The sequence below is a fragment of the Onychomys torridus genome, chromosome 11 (genome assembly GCF_903995425.1).
Source record: "Onychomys torridus chromosome 11, mOncTor1.1, whole genome shotgun sequence".
NCBI classification, from domain to species: Eukaryota; Metazoa; Chordata; class Mammalia; order Rodentia; family Cricetidae; genus Onychomys; species Onychomys torridus.
The window spans coordinates 72628713-72653818 of NC_050453.1; the positions used below are offsets into that span (position 1 = coordinate 72628713).

The following is a 25106-nucleotide window of genomic DNA, read 5'->3' on the forward strand; positions in this document are numbered from 1 at the left end:
TCTCTCATTCAGTTTGTTCTTGGGAATACTGATTACAAAACCCAGGTGACTTCACACACTTGTGCACATACACCCACTCCTGCCAGTCATTCTGGCCCCCCCGATGAAATATGTTTAATCAATGGCTAGGCATGCATATAAACACATGCAGGGGTGGATGCAGACACCGTGAGGAGCACTTACGTAAGTCTGAGGTCCCAGAGAGCTGGACACAAACTCCTGCAAAGTGATGAACTCAACGGGTGACTCCAGAAATGTTACCTTTCTCTCTGTGCACCTCAGTCCCGCCATGTGAAAACTGATGGCTTGGGATCAGCTCTCCCCCTCTATCATCTGCAATCCAGGGCTCCACTTCTTCCATTTCTACCATACCCCAGTGGGAGTGATCAATGGCTCCCCTGAGCCATCTCATTACATACATTTACACGTCTGTTGGTTGCTACATTTCCCTGCAGTCACTTTTCTGCATGAATGAAAGCTGTAAGCTATCTTCATCCACAGAAGCTGCACCAGCGTCTTCCCCCTTCTACAGCTACTTTTGGAATATTCTTTCCTCCAAACTAAGCATGGTAATGGTTAAGAAAGAGGCCTTGGGAGGCTGGAGATCTGGTCAACATGTGCCGAGCCAGCATGAGGACCTGAGTTTGGATTCCAGCACCGAAGCTGGAAAGCAATAACAACTAACCAAACAAGGATGAACAGTCCTGGCTGCACAAGTGTAACCTCTGAGCTCGGGGAAGTGGAGACAGGAGGACCTATGGGCCTGGGTGGCCGCCAGCCTAGCAACAGGTTCAGTGAGAGTCCTGGCCAAGGGAATAAGGTGCAGGGGATTGGAACAGGGCGCCTGACGTCCTCCTGGCCTCAACATGCACACAGGCACAAAGTACAGCGGCAAACCAATATTCTCAGATACAACACATGCAGACACACGCATAGACATGCACACAGACACATGCACACCCTAGAATGAATGAAGGTTTCAGACTTACACACTGCCTGGGCTTGAAGCCACTAGCTTAAGGGGACACTCTGGAATAAACTCAAGTATCCTTACCTATAAGACCGGATTGTACAAGTGACAAACTCCTGAGCAACTGTGAAGCTACATGAGAAAGGGAAGGCTCTGCATGTCAGCTATTAAAATGGAAGCTGCTAATTAGATTCTTCCTCCTCCTGACAACGTCCTCAGTAAACTAGCACTTCCGGTAAGATTTATCCAAATGAATGCCAAGGAAGTTAGAGAAAGCATTTCTGTCCTCTTAGGAAATCAGTGCATTAGGAAATCAGATCAATTGTGACCTAAAGGGTGTGTGTGTGTACCTGTGTGCATGTGTGCATGCATGTGTATGTGTGCCTGTGTGCCTGTCTGCCTATATGCATTCAGGAGTGTGTATGTGTGTGTCTGCACCTGTGTGCATGCATGCATGTGTGTCTAGGTGCATGTGTGTGTGCATTTGTGCATGTATATATGTGTGTACATGTGTGCACACATGTGTGCGTGTGTGCATCTATGCATGCATGTGTGTGTACATTGTGTGTGTGTGTGTGTGTGTATGTGTGTGTGTCCAGGTGTGTGTGGTGTATATGCTTGTTTGAGGCTGTATGTATACATGGGGAGACAAAGGAGGATGCCTGGTACCTTAGTTAGGGTTTCTATTGTATGATACAACACCACAACAAAAAGCACCTTGGTCTGGAGCTGAAGCAGAAGACATGGAGGAATGCTGTTGATGGCCTATTCGGTCTGTTTTCTGATACAACTCAGGTCCACCTTCCTAAGGATGGTCCCATACCCTGTGGGCTAAGTCAACCCAGATCCATCATAAATCAAGAAAATGAATGCCCTACAACTTTCCCCAAAGGCCAATCCAGTGGAGACATTTTCTCAACCAAGGCTCCCTCTTCCCAAATGACTCGAGTGTGGTGTTACATTGACAAAAACTAACCAGGACACAGGGGCTGTCTCTCCCTGAAGCTGGAGCTAGACTGGAGAGGAGTAATCTCAGTGGCCCTTCTGTTCCTACCCTGCCCACCACAGACACAGTACTGGGCTACTAGAACAAATGTAACTACTCCCAGCTCTTCACATGGATGCGAGGGACCGGAACTCAGGCCCTCATCCTCAGGCAGCGATCACACTCACCTACAAAGCCGCCCTCCAACCCATAACTTCTCCTGTGGGGCACTCTCTGTGCTCTCTTCTTCAACTGTCTGTGACCTTAGGAAAAATCTTTCAGCATTCCCAGATAAGAGCTGACACTGCTAAATGGAGTTCTTATCCTCTTCACCAGAAAACAAAACCACTTAAAGATGGCTGAACTAAAAACTGTCTACAGTGTGATTTCTTCTCAACTCACAGAGAAATCAGCCACATATCCACAGCCCCATCTCTAGTTAGACATTGAGCACAGCAGGGAAAGATGTATCTACATGTGTGAGAACCTGCTAATGGCAGAACTGTCCCCAAGTACTGAGCCTCTGTCCCTGTTTCCCCATCACTGAACTGGAAACCAGAGATGTTGCTGGTGACACCAGAATTTAATTTCTCAAGACAGGAACTTAGGGCTTCCAAATTTGAAGCTGCCAACTTCATCCTGAGCAACCTAGTCTGTTAAGCCATCCTGAAGGGTTGGTGTCAGAATCTTGTGGGAACCAATGGAGCATGGGACAGATATCACAATCCCTGGCTGTACAGGAGAGTGATGCCACCAGGCCCCCTTTCCACTTACATCCCACTTCTTCTTTATTCTCCTTAATTCCCTTCAAGACATGAGCCTGTGATCTTTCTTATACAGCTGCAACCTAGCCTTTCCCCTGGCCTTATTACGCCCTTCTCTTCTTAAGCAACAGCAAGCTTTTGCGTCCAGCATCTACCCTTCCTAAACACTCAAAGATCATCATTTCGCATGCTCTCTTGCTCCTTCAGCTGCATCCTTTAGGATTCTTAAGTGAATGTCATCAGACCTCAACATGTTCAATTATTGGAGCGTGCCTCAACCTGCTTCCCGCAGACAGGGACTGCACACTTGCTCATTAACCGCTCCTGCATTAGCACCCTTTTACTATTAACCTTTGTAATGAAGACGGCAACAGAGGACTATTACAGCTCTCACAGCCTGTCTGCCATGTGGGCTGCCTCACACTTGCTTTTCTCTGGTTCCCTGTTAATAAAAAGCCAGCCTCCCCATGTGGGTAATTCACTCCAGGATGAAGGGCTTGAGCAACTATTGTGCTACTTAATTCTCTAAGAAAAACTCACTGTGTCCTCTTGTGCTTCCTAGTGTATGCACCTGTGGTCCTTGGCATTTCTATAGAACCTTTAGGCTCTTACCAGTCACACTGGAAACATGCACTGCCTCACCAGAGACACACCCGAATTCATAGACTCTTATAGGCCACCCGGGCTTCTTTTCACTTTGAATATTTGTTTTATTTTTTCGTTAGGTGTGCATGCGTCTGTCTGTGTGAGTATATCCCGTGTCCAGGGGATTCGACAGCCTCCCTGGAGCTGGCTGATATGAGCCACCCGAAGGGAGTCCTAGGAATTAATGGGTCCTCTGCAAGGGCAGCAAGTGCTCCAAATTTCTGAGCCAAGTCTCAGTACCCACCCCTTTCACTTTTTGTTCTTAACAACCAGCCAATGAACAGAGATACTAAAAGTTACAAGTAGCAGTGTCTTGTTTTAATTATTTGATCTTTTAAATTGTATTGTATTTTAGCACCTTCTGTATGTCCTAGTGGGCGAGGTCAGGGGTGCCTGCTCAGTGGACCAGCATTTGGGGCGTTTTTTATAGTATTTCTCATCTATTGCCACTGATGCTCTTCCCTCTTCCCCAGAGAAGAGGGAGTGATGTTCTTCCCACCCTGGACAGCCTGAGCAAAGGTAATGATTTTAGAAAACAGGAGAAAAGTGATGTTGGAATCATTTCTTTTTGAGGGGTGTGTTTTGAGACAGGGTTTCTCTGTGTAGCTTTGGAGCCTGTCCTGGAACTCACTCTGTAGCCCAGGCTGGCCTCGAACTCACAGAGATCCGCCTGCCTCTGCCTCCGAGTGCTGGGATTAAAGGCATGCGCCACCACCGCTTGGTGGAATCCTTCCTAGTTAAGCTTTTTTTTCAATCTGGAATGCCGTTTGTAAGTGCTGTGGCTGAGCCTGTGTGGCTGTGAAAATAGCAGTTTTTACAAACATGGCTACACTGGACAACGGAAAAGGAATAGAACCGTGAAAAAAACACTCTTTAGAAGGTTGGAGGGTATTTTGTTTTGTGTTTTGTTATTAGCTCATAAAATGTAACAAGGAGAAAGGGCCCAGGAGATTCTTTTAGGGAACAGGAAAGTTGAGACCCCAGGACTTTCAGGAACTGCTTGGGTCATTGCTTCTTAATGGAGCTGAAGCCACTGGGGAGAGCCATGAGAACCATGGGTAGGATTTCCAAGTTTGATAGTATCTCCCTTCTTTTTTTCCCAAATATCAATCTTTCTGTTAGCCTGCCCATGTAGGGAAGCTATTTTCACTTTCCTCCTTGCTGCCTTCATCTAATACTGGAGAGATACAAACCAGTGATTTTGAAACCATCAAACCTCAGAAGGCTGTACTGGGTGAGTGACATGTGGGTATGCCTGATGGAGCCAGACTGTAACACTGGGTATCCTTCTCCAGCCACTCTCCACCTTACTGTTTATTTATTTTGACGCAAGTTTTCCCAATGAACTTGGAAACCACCAGTCAGGCTGGAAGGCCAGGGAGCTCTGAGTTCTACTCGCCTCTGTCTCCCAAGTGGTATAGTTAAGGTCCTGCTTTCCCAGTTTGCCATCTGAGTGCTGGGGATCAGAAATGAGGTCTTCATGCTTACATGGGAAGTGCTTTTCCATTGAGCCTGCTCCCAGTCCCAAAACTTACTATCAAAAGGAGCTTTGTGAGGAAATCAAGAGAAATGTAAATAAAGTGTCAGTCAACGTCCATGCTCACTTGCTGAATTTCCATATTTAGAGGTTTGCAAAATAGAAGATGATCTGCATGCAGTGGAGGGAATGCCCTTGAGTGCCCTCCAGATCAGCTGCACTGGGGGGACCATGATGAGCCCCTCCAGGCACACGGGGACTGAGTACCCACTCTGATGCTGGTGAAGTGCCATCCTCCCCAGATGCCGATGGAAATAGAAAGAGCCTTTGGCAAGCTCCAATCTAGCAGGGGAAATAGACCTTTAAAAAATCGGTTAGAGCCTCATCTAAATGGCTTTGTTGGGAATCATTTCACCCTCTTCTTATTTCTGCCCATCTACAAGGCCTATTCTTCTAAGGTAGAAAATAACCCTGAAGCATTATCTAGTCTGTCGCCCTGACTGTAGGCGAGAAAATGATGTAACCACTTCTGTCATTGAAGAAAAGAATGAATCTCTTCCCCGTGGCCTCTAACAGTTAACTAACTTTACTATTAGAACAGAATTATATTATTTCCAGGCAATTCCCTCATACTGGAACTCAAGCCTCTTCCCTCCTTTCACTGACACTTGAAGAAGATGAGCATTTAATAACCATGCTAATTTAACATGAGGATCATCACAGCTTCCTGCTTCCTGGGATCCACTGGCTGCCTTCATAATCAACCAGGCAATGTGCAAAATCCTCCATGCCTGTCTTAACCGGGGAAGCCTGAGAACTATACACAAAAGACACTCAGAAATATCTACAAGACAAGGGCAATCCTGGATGAGGCTACCATGCCCAGTGTCACAGAGAGAACCTCTGGGGGGCAAGGTCCCTGCTATTCACACCAAGGGGCAGTTGCTCCTTAGTTTCAGTAAGGTCCAGAGAGATCATGGGAGGTGATGAGCCATGAGTCCATATCTCTAGTCTTTTCCATGATCTCGAATCAAATAAGTCACTAGCAAAGTAGAAATAGCCTAGGTAGTGAGAAAGGAAAAGAAAGTCCACAAAGACGGTGTAATGAAGCCTGCTAATCTTTCCATGTGTATACATATTTGTATATATGTATATAAATATATATATTTACCCTTTGTTTGCATTTAGGGGGCTGAGCTCAGGAACTCATGCTTGTACAGCAGGTCCTTCACTGACAAGCTTTCTCCTCAGACTGCTTTTACTATTTGAGGGAGTTCCTAGCATGGCCTATATGATTTCAAAACATTCAACAGCAGTCAGCATCATTTCGAAAGAGTCTCTACTTCTTACTCATCCTGCACAAATGATGCTTTGTACCCTCTGACCAAGATCTCCCCATGTCCTCCAGCCCTTGCAGAATTCCAATTCTATTTTACGCTTGTTCTCAGGCTTTACTTCTTCAATATTTGACATCAAAGTGAGGTCATGCAGCATTTGTCTCTGTGCCTTGCTTCACTTAGTCTGAAGTCCTCGAGGATCATTTCTGCTGTTACAGGTAGTGAGACTTCCTCCTTTAAGGCTGATGGTCTTCCTCTTTATAAATATACCATTTATCCTTTGTCCATCTATTTTTTTCAACGGACTTATTGGTTGATTCAATTTCTTGGATATTATGAATAATGACATATAAACGTTAACAGCTCTATACTCATCCTCATTTTAATTTTTTTTTGCTTTCACATTTGTTAAAGTGTCACCATTTTCTCTCACATTGATTTATAAATGAAGCAATTCTACCAAACACATCTTGAGGTTGTAAAAAATATCCCTTCTCAGAAGCAAAGCCTCTAGATTACACAAACATTAATTTAAACAACAGGTACTCCCGAAACATCTCAGGATAAAAGCACTTTATAAAATTAAGGGATGATTTACCTAGCTGCCATGCATCTCAGGGTTAGTCAGTCAAACCTCAAGCCCTGGTCAGGGGATGTGTGCTGCAGAACTCCCAAAACAAAATTCTTCCAAGCTGTTTGCAAAGAATTAACTTGTGACTGGAAAAGCAGTGTTGCAAATGGGCATCGGTGATAAGGGAAGGACACACAGCTCTCAGTTACACCAGATGTGTCTTCTTTAACAGGTGCTATAGAAAAATGTTTCCCTCTGGGCCAGTGAGCTTTCTCAGCCTATAAGGATGCCTGAAGCCAAGCTTGTTGACCTGAGTTCAATCCCTGGTACTCACTCAGTAGAAGGAGAAAACTAATTCTCCCAAGTTTTCATCTGAACTCCACACCTTCACACATCCCAATAAATAAGTGAATAAATAAATAAATGTTTTTCTTCAACTTAAAATTATATCCCCTATATGCTTATAGGTATAAACAGACTTCCAAAAACTTACATTGCTGGTTCAAGGACCAAGAAAATAGAGGAGATAAAGAAAATTCATGATTCAGTTTTATTTAATTATAGTTTCCTAAGTGCTTCAGCTCTGGCTTTATTTACCTGGATCTTCACTGCTACCAAACATAGCCATAGTTTTCCAAAGTCTGCTTTTAAATGTGAGCATTGCTTTGAATTCAAGTGATTAAGCAGATGGAATCAAGCTTTGATTCCATTTAACATTCTCAAAGGGACCACATTTTACTGGGAAAAAAAATAAATGTAAAACTAAGTATTAAAACACTTTATTCCAACACGATAGGGAGAGTTCCAGAATGAATGCAGAAACATATAAAGCCAATGTAAATTCAATCATTGAACCAAGTTACTACAGAAACATGCAGAAACACAGGCATTCAAGTAAATAAATTATTCTGATTTTGTTACTGGCTGACACAAATTACTCATTTCCTTGGACTTGAAACAGAAAGGCTTCAAAGCAGAAGGAGAGATGCAATCAGAAGAGCAAGCTCATTACTCATCCTCCATCAGCCTCACAGTAACTGAGAATTCCAGGCCTACTGCATCCCCCAACAGCCTCACCAGAGGGGTCCCCAAAACTAGCCTACAACAAGCTCAACTATCACTCACAGATCTGCTTCCCTTTGTATGTCCCTGAAACAGTTCTCTAGGGCTGTTTCTCTTTACAAAATGTCTCTCGTTGCTTTTGCTAATAAAGTAGTAAAGTCTGGGGGCTATAGAGGTGGTTCAGATACCAAGCATGAAGACCTTGGTTTGATTTCCAGGAGGCATGTCTAAAGAGCTGGGTGTTGCGCAACATTCTTATAATCCTAGCACTGGGGAGGCAGAAACAGATGGATCTCTGGGGCTCACTGGCCAGAGAGCTTAGCCCAGTTGTTAAGCCCCAGGTAAAATGAGAAACTCTTTCTAACAAAGTACGGTGGGGTGAAGAACATGGCTCAGCAAGTAAAGGTACCTGTCGTGAAACATGATGAGCTGAGTTTGATTCCAAGGATCCACATGGTAGAAGAAAAGAACCAATTTCCACAAGTTATTTTCTAACCATATATGTACTATGGCATACATATACACATACCATGACATACATATATACATACCATGACATACATATACACATACCATGACATACATATATACATACCATGACACACATATACACATACCATGACATACATATATACATACCATGACATACATATATACATACCATGACATACATATATACACACAAACAGACAAAGGCAGAGAAAGAAAAACACATAATAAATATAGATGCAATAATTTTTTAAGAAAACAAGGATGTCTCTCTCCTGAGGAATAACAGTTGAGGTTGACTCCACATGCATTCACACACAGACACACACACACACACACACACACACACACACACACACACATACAAATAGTGGAATTTTCAAATGACTCACTTGTGAAATCTGATTTGAAAGCTAATTTACAGTTAGTTAAAAAAACAAACAAGAATGATAGAGTAAGACATTGGCACAGGAAGGACCCTAGCTAGAGGGGACCACCGCTCTCCCTGGTGCTGGGTGAATGAGAGCTTTGTACAATGGAAGTAATGTGCTAAGGGGGCATTTTCCTGTCATAGTTGGGGTCTGGTACAGCTTGTCTTCCTGGATGACAGGTGGTAGCATTCCCACTGTGTTTGCATATGGCCTTTCTCTTATGTCCTCAGCAAGAGAGGCTGTTCTGGACTCCAGTCTTCTTGTTATAAAGGAAGTGGCTCTATCAGATTAATCCTACCTTTAGGACTTCACTTAACCTTAATTACTTCTATGAGGGCCTAATCTTCAAATAAAATCACATTGGGTACTAGGACCCCATGCTGTGACTACTGGTGGGGGCATGATTCCATCTATAGCACATGCCAAATAAGATAAGGAGGAAGAGACCTGTTTCCATGTATTCTCTGCTCTAGTTAAGAAATATGCATTCAGTTAATGGCCATTAGGGGGAGGGACTCACAATGTCCCATCATTTCCTGAGGAGCTATAGGCAATTAATTAACAGTGGTGGTGGAGATAGGAGGATCCCTGCTGCTGGCCGTCCATACTATCCAAATCAGGAAAGTCTGGGTTTATTAAAAAAAAAAAAAATCTGTCTCCAAAAATAATCTCAAAAGACATTGAGAAAGATACCTGGCATCTGCACCCACACCTGAACACACATGAGCATAAGCGCACACACACACACACACACACACACACACACACACACACACACATGAAAATGCATGAAACACTGCCTCTGTTGTGTGTATTTTCTTCTGGTCTCATGATCTTGATCTCTGAAGATCCACTCATCTTCATGTGTGTGTTGTTGCAGTACACTGGTTATTTGAGGAACCAAGTAAGCACATACACATGCAGGAACACACAGAGTGTGAGGACTAATGAAGTCACTATAAATATCTGTCCATGGCATGGATTAACAGTATAATTTGTGGCTCTGCTTCTGATGCTAACTTTCAGCTGAAACCATCAGCCATCAAGTACAAGAATGGCTTCACCATCTGCAGTGAGACCCAAGCATTTGAAAGCCTTCCAAGCCTTTGTGTGGACAGCTGAGCAGCAGCCATTTGGTTTAATATAAAATCGTTGTCAGAAGGATGCTATAATTTGCCTCCTACACATGTCCAGATGTCACTAAATTGGGCCCAAGGTCACGATGGTGAACCAGACTGGCCCACAAATGATTGTCCTATTTTCGTTAAAGATGACCCGGGGCCAGATGTTCCATGGTGTCTACTGCTGGCTCTACACATTCAGCAAAGAGCTGGAATGAAAGCAGCTCCACCCTACCCCGATGACAGGTCAGAGGGGAACTGAGCCGTTCTTGCTGCTGTCAGTTTCCGACTTCCTGGGAAGGGAAAGGTGCTGGTACGTTTGTCCTGCTGGTACCTCTCACTCTGTAGATGCCAGCGGTCACTTTGCTGGCATTGGCTATTCATTTGTTCAGGAGATTAGCTAATTTTCTTGTTGCTGTGACATATTGCCTGGCATGTGTTAGAGGAGGAAAGCTGAGCTCTGAACCACGGTTTGAGGGTATAGTCCATCATGGAGGGGACTTAGGCTTCTCCACAAGGAGACAGAGAATATATAACCATCCCACTCTGTAGTGTTAATGACCATCAGTGAATCCTGGCCAGGTACATTCTTCTATTTGAAGTTGAAATATTTTCTTTGTATATTGCCAAGATCTCGTTCTTCTCTGTTATTAAGACGTCTCCTAAGGAGAAACTTTTCCTCCCATTGGAGATATTGTTACAAGCTCCTAAACACAGAATAAATGCTTTATTCTCTCTCCTTTACCAGCTGGAGGAATACCAAGTTCACTCCTAGCATTCGCTAAGGGTTTAGGTGTGCTGGGAAGTCCTGTATGAAGTCATAGCTTTCTCAGTACTGGAAGTCATCTCTTGCATCACCAGGAGGGTTCCATGTAGTAGCTTAGGCAACACACTGTAGGATTCTCATTTATAAGTTGAGGATGGCAGTGGCCTTCCTAGGCTGGACTATGAGTCTCAGAAGAACAGCATAACACAGCATCAATAGGTGGCTACTGAAAGCAGCTGGTCCATCTTCCCTGTGGTGCTCATATGACTTGTGGGAAGACTGTACAAAAGTTCTCTAACTTCAGGTAACTTAACCTGATTTTCTCTCTATATATCTGTCATCGATGACATTTGCCCCGAATTCGCAGTAATTTTAGATATTAAGTTACAATATACCTAACGTGTATATTCCTAAAGTGAAATCATAACATTGAGATTCATTCACAGAAATACAGTTCCTATTCATGTTCTGTCACATCCTCATTCTAGGAAACTGTTGCCTTTTTATGTTTCCAAACACACTGGTTACAAGTATCTTTGTGTACATACATGTATACACATGTGCATGGATCTACTTGCCTCTTGGGTAAATCAGTATATATGTTATACAAATAGTCCCTTTATTTATATTTGCTAATAGGTATATCTGCAGGGCAGTGGTGCGCACACCTTCAATCCCAGTACTCAGGAGGCAGAGACAGGCAGATCTTTGTGAATTCGAGGCCAGCCTGGGCTACAGAGTGAGATCCAGGAAGGGCACAAAGCTACAGAGAAACCCTGTCTCAAAAAAAAAAAAAAGAAAGAAAGATATATTTACAGAACACACACATATATATGTACACACACACACACACACACACACCTTTTCCTCATCTGAGCTATTTTTCTCCTTACAGAAATTAGATGATTATATTCTATGTGAAAATCAGAAATAAATGTTTGAAATATTTCACATAAATCAAATCTATTTTTAATTAGGTAGTAGAAAAGATGAACTGTATAAATCTATATATTGAAATTTATTTTTCACTTCAAATTTAACCACTTTCTCCAATTTTGAGGGCTTTATTAGTAAGGTATTTTTGGAAAAACACATACTGTTATTTGAATTTGAATTTAATTATTAGGAAGCCTCCTCAGCTGCTTTAGAGAGAGCAGAAGACACTTCTCAAGAAATGCTTTGTGTCTTAGGTAAAAAGAGGCACTTTGTCAATCTGTATCCTAAGCAGCTGCAGCAGACTCTTGGCTTCTCAAAGACAATCAAGGTCTACTAAAGTAGTATTCATCTAAAGCACAAACTACATACTTGCTCAACAATAAAATGGTGCAGAAGCAAGCGCTGAGTGTTTGAGACACTTAACACACTAATTTTTGTAGGGTGTGACAAGATGTAAATGTTCCTTAAGGGAGAGGCAGGCCTGTCTTGACTCAGCCAATTCGATGGCTGTGTGACCTTCTCTAATGTGTTTAACCCGTCTGCCCTTATGTTCCTTATCTATAAAACATAGATGTTAATGGTTCCTCGTAGGACTATAAGCAAGGACACGATACACTTTGGAACACAGAAAGCACCCGGCCCAAGGTCAATACACCTCAGTTCTTTCACAGCTATCAAAACTAGGAAACAATAGGAAATGATGGTTAAGACTCAAGCTGCTTGAGAGTAACCCTGGCTATAGAGCTCCCCAACTGTACGGCTCTACGCAGGACAAGTTACATTAACCCTTGTGAATCTCACCTTCCTCTTGTATCAAAGAAAGCCTCTAAGAAGTCTTCCATGGAGGGATGCTATCAATTCAATTACAGGGGTCTGGGAAGAGAACTCAGTTGGTAAAGAGCCTTCCTCCTATGCACAAAGGCCTGGGTTCAATCACAGCACCACATGAACTGGCCATAGTGATGCATGCCTGCAAAGACAGCATTTAGGAGGTGGAGACAGGAGAAGCAGAAGTTCAAAGCCATTTGCAGCTACACAGTGAGTTCAAAGCCAGCCTGGGCTACATAAGACTCTGCTTCATTTTTTAAAAATTATATGTAATATTATAGTTTTGTTTAGCACAAGGAAGAGGAAAACATCTGTTTCATCTTGTTCCCATATCCAAGTTCCCTAGAGTAGCATCTATATAGGATCAATACCCCTTAAATGAGAAAATTAATGAGAGTAGCTATCTGAATCTCTTGTATTTTGTGTTTAAAGAACACTGTAGGAGATGGTGAACTGAGGTGATGGTATAGGTGATGGTAAAGGATCTGCCTTGAAACCATGGGGACCTGAGTCAGTTCCCCAGAGCCATGTTAAAACCCTGAGGACAGTAATGTAATCCCAACATTGGGGAAGCTAAGACAGGCAAATCCCTCACTGACCAGCCAGCCTAGCTCAACGCAAGTTGTGGGCTCCTGAGAGAATCTGTCTCCAACACAGGTGGTTAGCATCTACAGAATGACTCTTCAGATGGTTCTCTGGCCTCCACATTCATGTACACACACACACACACACACACACACACACACACACACACACACACACAGAGAGAGAGAGAGAGAGAGAGAGAGAGAGAGAGAGAGAGAGAGAAACCCAAACACATAGACATTAAATATATCTGTCCATACATAGAAGTCAACACAGAAGGCTGAAGTAGCCACTTTGCACATGTGAAAGGTCCTCCATTCATTTAGACCTAACAGGTCCCTCCTCCAGACTTCATCAAAGAGTGGGCATCAGTGTCAGTGTCACCTCAAGGGCCTCACCCCTCCTGAGCCTGACTTCAGGGGCACAGAGACACAGACTTATACCCTGTAAGTCTGCTGCTCCCCCATTTATTTTGGACAGTCTGCTGTGAAAGTCCTGGCCTGCATGATCTGGAAGCCATGCAGAATCAGGCTACTCTAATCTATTATAAAGACCTACAGGGCTCTGGCCATTGTCTCTGAAAACACAATTAACTTGCAAAACTCTTGTGTGTGTATATATATATACATGGAAGTATACTAAATATGTTACTACTTCACTGGGGACACTCTTGACAATAATGTGAATGTCTGAGGGAATGGAAATCAATTCTTAAAAGTTTCTGACAACAAAGGTGACTGCTGAGCTTCAGAAACTAGTACAAAGTAAGATTGACTTGTGTGATTGAGATATTCATAAGACCAACATTGCAGAAGTACTCTGGGGAGTGATCTGTGTGTTGTTGCTGTTTTTCCACTGCCTAAGATGGAAGGGAAGGAGGCATAGTGGGTATATGTCTCCTTGGCTCACTCATACAATCACTTGTCCTACTCTTTTTTGAGGTGTGTCCAATGTGTTCTTTGTATGTACATCTCTGTGTGTGTGTGTGTGTGTGTGTGTGTGTGTGTGTGTGTTCACTGTGTGTGTATAAGTGCATATGCATATGTCTGCAAATGCAAGTGAAGGCCAGAGGTCAAAGTCAAGTGTTACTGCTCAGGGGCCTTGCACCCATTTTAAGATACTATGTCTCACCAGGACTTTGAACTTATCAATTTGAGTAGGTTTGATAGCCAGTAAGCCCAAAGGACTCTCCTGTCTGCCTCTTCAGCTCTGGGATTACAGGCATACATCACCACACCTGATTTTCTACATGGGTTCTAGGGATTGGTCTCTGGTCCTCATGACTAAGCAGTAAGCACTTTACCAGATGAGCCATTTGCTCGACACTATGTATGATGTTTTATTAACCATAGCATCATTAGGTAGAAGGAAATGGCTTATTTATTGTTATGTCTCTCACCTTACTGAACACAAAACCCAATCAATTTTGTTTTTTCTTTAATGGTCACATTTGGTCTTCAATGGTACAGACATAAAAATGTATTAATTCATTAATAGCATCTGCATAAAATTATTTCAAATCAAATAAAAATAAAATTTTAAGTCTGAAAATGCCATCCACGTTAAGAGGCGTTTCAATACTAAATTCACAGAGCAGCGTAGTCTATCTGAAAGAGTATCTCATTCTTTTATTCTGTTAACTGAGTATCTGCTGTGTATCAGACCAGAAGCATAAGCAGTTTATACTTTATTCACAAGGAAGAGACACCTCATACTAGAGACCAGGATATGAGCTGGGAAAAGGTCCTATGAACCCAAGGATTTGTAGAAACTGAATAGGGAAAGGACTATGAGAGGCCTATCAGAGGGAAAAGGCAAGTCTAGAGTCCCTGTGGTTCATTTCATGGCTAAATAGACCCTGCCATACAGAAGGGAGAAGAGACACAAGTAATTTCAGCTAACTTCCATGGCTACACAGTCCTGGAACCAATGACAATATATATGGATAGTGGTGGAGATGTTTGGGGACACGGAATCACTGCATCAGCAGGAGGGTCATGAGTTCAAAGTCAATTTTGGCTACATCCAGGGAAGTGGAGGAGGACGACAATGAGGAAGGATGATGGGGAGGGAGGAAAGGAAAGGGAACAGGGAAGGACAGGATAAAGCCATTATGTTATGGGCATGTTGATGTCTATATATTTGCTCACGACAAAACAACACAGCTTTAACTGGTTATAGGAATTAAATATTAGAAAAGAGATTCGTATTTCCATCTTGAGAAATGCAGCCTGTCACTGGCTACCACTCTAAGTAGCAAGCCCAGGAAAGGATGAAAGGATTTCTGAAATACAATTTAATGACAACTGCAGCATACTTGTTCTTCCTCCCACCCTGCAGCTTCATCGCAGATAACCTCCTGCTTTGTTCTACACCAACAACCCTAGGGCCTAAGCCTGTTTGTTAGTGGTAGGCATTTATAAGCAAGGACTACATTTACTCAATTATTTTTCCCAAACTAAGCAAAGAGGTCTCAGGAAGAGTTCCAAGTGTTTACCATAAACCCTCAGAGATGTCCTCTATGTGAACACCACTCACTAAATGCAGTGACTGTGGACCAAGGGGTTGATGAGAACTTTAGTCAATACTCTCAGGACTGCTGCTTTCCTATAGGCCTTGTGTGCAAGCAGAGAAAGACTGGGAGAAATGTGATCCAAGTGTCATAAAGCATGCTTAGAAAGTAAACATTACCCTTTGGGAAGTAAGCTTTCAGTGCACCAAATTCCATTCAGTGCCCTGCAGAAAGGATTCCTGCAAAGAGCATCCTGTAATACGCAGCTCATCTTTTATAGGTGAGCACTCCATCATCAAAGCCCTGGGATGGAGAGCCAGGTCTTCATCCTCCCAGGCCATCACAGTTTATAAGAGTGATGACTATTATCAAAGTTTTAAAGATTCCCCAGAAACTGCTTTTCTATAACATCCCTTGGAAGCAAATTTCTGTCATAAACACACTATTCATAAAATTCTTCCATATGCTTAAGCCTGTCAAAGTACAATCCTGAGGCATCTTTCTACTGCAGTGAAGATATCCATTCATTTCCATATTCATTCATTTATTTCTTAATCAACAAACAGCCATGTCCATGGAGACAAAGGTATAATCAGATGCCTTTTCTGGCCTCCAGAGATATCTGTGTTCATATGCATATACCCCCCATATACATGTACATAATTAAAACTAATATACTTTTTTTAAAGCAAGTGTGAAGGAAAAGAAAGAGATTGAGAGTAACCTACAGGTTCTTTACTTCCAAACATTCCTGATTAAACTGAAGTGTCTCACAATATATATTAAATGTTAATAAAAGCCAAGAAAGACATCACATCACTTGACTGTAAAGATACAGTTACTCATGGTCGGAGGTTAAGATTGGGAAGAAGTACCTGGATGGCTGGAAAAGTTTTCTCCTCTCCATTCATTCTTCCTTTCTTGGTAGTACTGGGATTCAAACCCAAGCCTTGCAAATGCTAGGCAAACAGTTTATCAACTGAGTTATGTCCCTAGCACCAACTTGTCATTCTTGATGTAATGTTAATATTAAGGATGCTCTCTGCAGAACAATCCACTGAGCTCAGTATTTATTTTGCTGGTTTTCTGTTTGTAAGTTTTGTTTTGAAAAGCATGCATCAGTATGGACAATGAGAACAGGACATTGCTAAGGGGGCATACAATTGTAGTGTGGCTGCTTTGGAAACAGTTTGCTAATCTCATGAAGTGAAAAGAATACTTTACACTTGGCAATCCTATTCTAATTATTTATACAAAAGACATGAAAAAAAACCTGTAAGACCCACACATGAATAACTAGTCTAGTTTTACTTAACACCCAATGGAGGAGAGAGACCAGAGAGATGGCTCAGTATTTAAGAGCATATACTGCTCTTGTAGAAGACCCATGATTAGTCCCCAGTACCTATGGGTAATTTATAATGTTGTTAACTCTAGTTCCAGGGGATCTGATACCCTCTTCTGGTCTCCACAGAGAGCCACACACATGTGCTACATATAACCACATGCAGACACAAACAAACGCACAAATAAGTAAAATGAAGTGGAGGAGACCCAGCTATCTAGCTACAGGCTAATAGATACTCAAACAGGAGATATCTGTACAGAGGCCCCATGCCAGCAGTAAGGTGAAACAGACCACTAGGAAACAACATGAGGCATCTCCCAAAGCAGACCAGAGTGACCGAGGTGAAGGCTAAGGAGAATTCCTACCTCTGTTCATAAGCTTATTTTAGAAGACCCAAAGCTGCAGGGAGTCAAATCAGAGCCATAATTACCCAAGGCTTGAGTACAGAGAGGGAGCTAATCAGGACATGGAAAGATCCCATGTTTAATGCTCGTAGTAATGATGTATGGGAATATGTTCAAACTTACTGAACTGGGCATTTAAGAGGTGAATGTTCCCTAAACCTGAGCACACCCAAACAAAGCTTTTAATATTGAATGTGGGGATAGGTTCAATTTCCAATTAGAAAAGAAAATATCCTTCTATATGCTAGATTTATTTTCTTTAAAGTCTGTTGTGGTAGAAATGACAACACATTGAAAGTCATGGAAAAACATGTGGAGTGAAGGTAAACCACTGGTAATTTTGTGTTGAGTGCATCTGTGTCTGTGTGTCTGTGTGTGTACTGGAGGGTGTGCACATGTGTGTGCACTCATGTGGATCCAGTCAACCTTAGGTGCTGCTCCTCAGACCACTGTCCATCTGTGGTTTTTGAGACAGAAATTCTTCATGGTGGCTGGAATGTTGAAGCTGGTGGGCAGTGAACCTCCGGGATCCTCTTGTTTGCATCTCCCCATCTCTGAGGTTACAAGGATGTAACCACCACTATGTCTTGCTTCGTTTCATGTGGGTTCTAGGGCGTGATCATGTTTGCAAGTCCAACACTTTACACCTGAGCCCCCTTCCCCAGCACCATCACTGATATTTTTATTGATGTCTATCTGGTCAGCGAAATTGTTTGTACATGAAAACAAAGTGATGTGACTATAAAGTCCCCACTCCTAAGGGTTTTTCCCAAGCAGGTTCAATGAATCCTGAAGCAGACACTATCTGGATGAAGAACAGTAACAGTTGCTCACTCTGACTCCTCCTCATTTCCTTTGGTCAAGTCAGGCTCCTCAGTATCTAGTTTCCATTGGCCCCAAAGCATTTTTTTAAGCTGTCATGGTAGTTTCCTAAATGAGAGTTCTCCAGTCAAATTCCAAAAAGGACATGGTCCCAGACCATCCCCACAGAGATCACTGTGAGCGCAGCCTGGGCCCCAAGACAGTCAGTCTACCCTAGCACCTCAGCCTAAGAGTTCGAGGCTAGAAACTTCACAGGCCTGGTTATAACTGTGTAATATTTATTTCACGTGATAAATAAAAGCATTTCATTCCTAACGCACTGTCTTCTGAAGTGCATGAAAAGCCTAATGAAACCATAAAGCAATCCACTTTCCTCATTTTACATGGAAAAAGATGGAGATGGGGAGGGCCAATGACTTAAAGGGAGTTATCGAGCAACTTCGGGTGGGACAGCCGGACTAGCCTCAGAACAAGCCACCAGAAAGGACAGCAGCACTTCCTGGAAAGAGACCACACTAGGAGTGAATGCTGTGAACAGCACAGGAAGGCCCAGCAGGCAACAGCACACTGCTCCTTTGTATGTATGTGTATATATGTATGTGTATATATGTGTGTGTGTGTGTGTGTGTGTGTGTGTGTGTGTGTGTGTGTGTGTGTGCGCGCGCGTGTGCGCGGATGTGTGAGAGAGGAGAGACAGACAGACAGAAAGAGACAGAAAGACAGAGTGAAAAGACCACATGCCAATGTTAGGTGCTATTCCTCAAGTGCCATCCACCTCATTTGTTTTGTTTTGTTTTGTTTTGTTTTGGAAACAGGGTCTCTCACTGGCCTGGAATCCACCTACCTGTCTCTGCCTCCCCAGCATTAAGATTACAAGAACATACCATCACACCTGGCTTTTTACATGAGTTCTTTGAGTGGACTCAGGTCTTCAGGCTTGCTCTGTAAATACTTGACCTTCCTCAGCCCAATGCTTAAGAGTTTCAGTTTTAGAACTTTGAGAAATAACACGTTATAATCTCGCTTTTCTTAGTTATAGACAAAAATACAATGGAAGAACAGGATTCAAGGTTACCCAGGCTAAAATGGCTTTTCTTTCCAGTTCTCTCTATGGCTACCTTTGCTGCTTCTACTCTGCTGGGGTAGGACCATTAACACACAAACTGTAGAGAGGGAAACATGACTTGTGCTATGTTCACCAGGAATGTTTAAAATACTTCCTCCAACTGTTGCAATCTGGAGGAAATGCATCCTCCAACCAATGTTTCTTAGCCATTTTAAATCTCTGGTAAATTTACACAGAGTTGTGGTGGTATTGTGTTCCCCGAAATATTGTGTGTTCCCCAAAATAAACTTATCTGGGGTCAGAGAACAGGACGGCCACAATAGTAAGCATGAGGATAGGCAGTGGTAGCACACGCCTTTAATCCTAGCATTCCAGAGACAGAAATACCTCTGGATCTCTGAGTTCAAGGCCACATTAGGAACAGCCAGGCAAAGTGAAACACGCCTTTAATCCCAGAAATCCAGCCTTTAATTCCAGGGAGTGAGGCAGAAAGTAGAAAGATATATAAGGCGTGAAGACCAGAAGCTAGTTAAGCATTTGGCTGGTTAAGCATTCAGGCTTTCTAGCAGCAGTTCAGCTGAGACCCATTAGGATGAGGACACAGAAGCTTGCAGTCTGAGGAAACAAGACCAGCTGAGGAACTGGCGAGGTGAGGAAACTGTGGCTTGTTCTGCTTCTCTGATCTTCTAGCATTCACCCCCAATAACTGGCCTCAGGTTTGTTTTTATTAATAAGACTCTTTAAGATTCCTGCTACACAGCCAGGAAAAAAAATTGCGGGGTGGGGGGGAATAGCAACCCCGAATCAACAGAAAATTACTCTCTAGGACGTGGAGAAAAAGTGGACAGAAAAATTTAAGAGCCAGGGAGTAGGGAAGGAGTACTGTGACATGACGTCTTCCAGACATGACATGGTGATCACATACATCAGCTCAAAGAAGCTGTGTTTGCCTACACAAGATCAAGCCACTCTGAATTTCAGCATGGAATGGGGAGGTGCTCAAAGGCCCACTCCTATCCGAGGAGCTATTGGCAGTGATGATTGCTGAGGAAGTGAGTCACTTTTCTTCATAGACATGGCCAATGGTAGCTTCCCCATGTCCAATGCATGGCTACACACCAATACACACATGGGCAACACTAACTGGAATCAGTGGGATATCAGTGACAAAAATAACTTTAAGAAAAGATATAAAGAGATGATTTAGTAGGTCCCTCAGAAGTTGAAAGGGGGAAGTAGGTGTGGATAATATAAAATAAAACATTATATACCTGTATGAAAAAGAAAAGAATATTACCCTCTACATTCATCAGATGGAACAAGGCATTCAGAGAAACCAAGCTCAGAGCTAAGTTGACAAGTTGCCCTAAATTTCTTTGCTAATGGAATACTGCCCAGTCTTTTCTGACACCTACATTTTGTAGGGTACTGTCTGTGTTTTCTTCTAGCAGTTTTAGTGTTTGATGTTCTAGATTAAGGTCTTTGATAGTCTAGAAAAAAAAAAAAAAGCAGAGCAGAGGAGCTCCTGACCAGCCAGAGGTAAATATATGGTTCCTCTCTGCATGTTTCATTCCCAGAGATCTATGAAAGCTGGTCTTCAAGGTTTTTTTTTTAAGATTTATTTTTATTTATTTATTTATTTATTTGTGTATGTGTGTGTGTGTGTGTGTGTGTATGAATAATGTATGTAAGCCTGCCCATGTGTGTGGGTGCCTGACAAGTCTAGAAGAGGGCTTTTGATCCCCTAGAACTATAGTTACAAACAATTGTGAGTTTCCCAGTATAGTTCCTAGGAACTGAACTTAGATTCTCTGCAAGAGTAGCAAGTACTGAACTATCTCTCTAGCCCCCAAGATGTTCTTTTAATATATGTGTGATCCATACAAAGAAAGAATAATTAAAGGATATATATGCCAGGTTTCTATTGCTTCCTACTGGACAGGAAAAAATTTATATGAAGATCATATAAATTCTTGAGAGCTAATAATGGGAACAGTAATTCTTGAATGGGGTATATGGTAAAATCAACCCCATATGGCCTCTTGAAGTTAAACATCTAGTCAACTGGGCTTAAGTCAACTGTGACAGGAGAACTTCTGATTAGGTAAGGAAGGAAACAGCTTCAAGGCAGAAGATAAGGGATCTGGGGAAGAAGGAGGTCAGAACGGGTACAAAGAAACATGGGATGTAGGGAGTGAGCGACTAAACTCTATATGGGTGGTTCTCACTAAGCCTGACTGCTGGAGAGTGGCACATGATAGTTGCTCCCCTTGCTTAGATGCACAACAGTGACATATCCACAATAGGAACACTCCAAGGCTACATAGGAAACACTCTGACACTTCAGGCATGCTATCATTTGCTGATGGGAAACAGTTTATAAAATATGCCGGCCAGATGCTGAGTGTACTAAACCAATTTTAATTTAAAGTGACAGACAGTGAAGCACAGAGCTGCTAGGCAACAGCACCAGACATGACTGTTAGTTCTATGCAGTCATTAATGTCATCTGATGATTCATGCCTCAGCATGCTAACCCATTGACAAATATCAAGCCTGCATGCCCTGAGTCGGGACAAAGGTCTTTTGTCTACAGCTCTACCCCAGTAAGTAAGACCTCTTCATCTGTATTTGTATTTTTCCTAGTTCTTGTTGTGTGCATAAAAGAAGTGGTCATTTGTGACAGACAAGCAGCTTTCAGGCTGTGGAGATGGATTAGTGGGTTAAGTTCTCACTGTGCATGCTCCACATGAGTGAGGGCTCAAGCTGGGGTCTCCAGAAGCCACATAAGGCCACTGCAATAGTACTTCTCTGCCATGCAAGTGTTCCGACTGTGAGGTGGGAGATGGTAACAGAAGGTCCAGATGCACCCTGATGAGCTAGCCTGGGGTATGCAGTGGTGAACAAGAGACCCTGACTCAAAGAAGACAGAGGGTGATTACTAGTATCCAAAGTTGTCCTCTGACCTTTACACACACATACAGTGGCATGCATGTCTCTCCCACACCCAGACAGACTGACAGGCACAACACACACACACACACACACACACACACACACACACACACACACACACACACACTGATTTAAAAAGAACAGCAGCTTTCAGGTTCATGAATTCACTAAGGAACCAAGTCAGATATCCATACAAATCACTGAAGGCTTTGTGTCAGATCAGTACTCTGGGAGTGGCTGCTTTCTTCATGAATTGAGACTTCAAAGCCCCTCATTCAAAGGTAGTATACCCACCCATCGGAGATAGCAGTCCTGCAAGCACGCCTGCAGGTGAGTCTGGCAAGGCACAAACATCTCATTAACTTGAAGTGAGATGATGAGGCTGGGCCTTTGCTCATCTCCATCTCTACCTAGGAGGAAAAAAGCACTGCCCTAAGCTGTGTCTACACCACTAAGCTTGGCTAGCCAGAGAAGCACACACTGAACACACAGCTAAAAGAGTAAGGAGGCTGAGAACAATGACAGAATTTTACACAGTTACAGCAGGAACCTCTCATAACACATGTTCAGCCATGTACACCACCAGGCAATGGGTTAAACACCATCACATGTGGAAAATGTCCTTGATTGTGCAATGACACACACACAAGAGGCCTGTAACACTGCCACTGCCTCAAAGAACTCACCTTTGAAGGGTCCCTCACCTATAGGAGAGACTTAATTTAAAAACACCCTTCTTTAGTTTCCTCCTTTGCACCTTATTAAGTAATGAAATTGGTGTGAGCACGTTAGTTATGCCTTCTACCTACATTCATCGGGTCTCTAGCATATGGCTTCTGTGAAGGACCCAGTTTTTCCTTCAACAGCCTTCTTGTAAATTGACCTTCCATTAAGTCATAGAAATCTGAGAAAGTAGCACACTAACAACCTAAAAATTAACATCTGCCCATGAAAAAAAAATAATTTCATAAAGAGAACTGCCTACCCAGGGTGGAAAAAGATAACAGATAATGTGAACATAAAAGTTTTAAATTTGAGGACTGGTGAGAGAGCTCTGTGGTTAAGAGCAACGAGTACTCTTGCAGAGGACCTGAAATCAATCTCCAGCCCTCACCACAGGTCCTTGCAACTGTCTGTAACTCCAGCTCCAGGAGATCCAATGCCCTCTTCTGGCCTCCACAGGCATTGCACTCATGTGCACATACCCACACAGAGACGCATACACATAATTAAACTAAATATTTTTTTAAGTTTTCAAGTTTAACATAATAGTTTGGATTACTGTATAAATCACTGTATGACCATCCCACTGCCAAACATGCCCAAAGATATATTCTGCAACACTGAGGCCTTTACAAAGACTTGAACAGAACTGTATAAATACCACGACTAGCAATACCTTCAAAACTACAGTTTGATGTGTGATAGGCCATAAGAAATAGTTCAATGATCCCAAACTATCATGTAATTATCTGTTATCTATACCCCCTCCCTGGGTGATTTCTGTTAGTTCTTTAACTGTAATTACAGGTGACCTTTTTTACATCATTTAAGCTCTACATAAGAAACCTGATTACAGTGGGAAATATCCTCACAAAAGCAGGATGGGAAACCAACTGCTATTTATTGTACATATAATTATCTTCTCTTTCAGCCCAGGATAGAGTTCGGACTCTTGTGTAACTCAAATCTATGTGGGATTGTCATTTGATTTACAACTGGTGACCCAGCATCACCTAGCATCATATGAAAATAATTTACTGTGTCTTATGTGGCTCACCATGGAAATCAATAGCTTGAATATAGAGACGTCTCAATTAGATAGTGCAAAGAGTGAGCCCCGCCCGCTTCCTTCCTGTATCATTAAAATGGTAAGTATTGCACGGCCGTTCTGCAAGCTGAACTGGAGAGCCTCTGTTATTACTGGCTGCTCCACAGAAAGCTAGAGTTCACACAAAGGAGAGGAGAATTGCAGGTAAGGGGGTAGAAGTCACAGCATGAGAGGGGAGGGCCACGGAAATGTTCAAGTATTTATTAGTGCTTTTCTATACCACCTGAGTAATTGTAGGAGTTTGACAGAGTATTAAATTACAGTCATGAATACAGATGAGTCATCCATCCTGCCTGCCATGTTCTTTGAAGCCCCCAAACCAAGGACATGAGCAGTCATAGTGTGTGTTAGCCACCACAATGAGGGAAATGATCTCAAGGTTGAGCTGAGGGCTCTCTCTCTCACTCTCTGAAACACATGTTAAAACTCAGGGCGGAGACAGGGGAGACTGCTCAGTAGATAAAGCAATGGCTGGCAAAGTGTCAGAACCTGAGTTCAAACCCCCAGAATCCAAATAAAGCCAGACAACAGAGCCTGTGTGTCTGCATTTCTAGCACTCCCATGGGGAAATGGGAGGCAGAAGCAAGAGAATTCCAGGATTCCTGCAGGCCAGCTAGCCTGGTGTACACAGCAGGGAACAGCAGCAAGAGACACTGCCTCAGAGAAGATGGGAAACACGGACTAACACCCAAGGTGTTCTCTGACTTGCATGTGTGCCAAGGCATGGGTGTGACCCTGCCACCACAGAGGGAAATAGTCAACTGTTCACACAAAGCTTCATATCGGAAACACAGGTCCCCACACTGCCTGCGCTCACGAACATTAACATTTTAGGACAACTTCTCAAGCATGTCACAGCCTCAGATGACCTCAGTATAGACACTTGGAATAAAATACGTTTTCCAGTTTTATTAAGAAAGTGGATTGTCCCTCGCGGGAGAACTGAACCTCAACTCAGGACTTTAATGCACAGTCGTGTGCTCTCCTTTAGTGCTGAACAGATTTTCGCACGGGAAGTTGTACCCTCACTGGGCCCTGTATTAACTGACCAGAATTCAAAACTTCTGACTGTGCTAGAGGGAGGCCTAAGAAGGACTACTTCTTTCAAAACTTTCCTTGCAAATTCCAGTCATGTCTTTTTTTAAAAAACTGATTTTTAATTATGTAGAGATGTGCATGTGTGTCTGCTGGGGTAAGGGGT

General features: G+C 42.8%; 1 protein-coding gene across 1 annotated transcript in view; it reads right to left on the reverse strand.

Annotated features, from left to right (window-relative positions):
* The window catches only part of Nckap5 (NCK associated protein 5), a 918845-nt gene that overhangs the window by 457185 nt on the left and 436554 nt on the right, over window positions 1-25106 (reverse strand). The window lies entirely within an intron of this gene.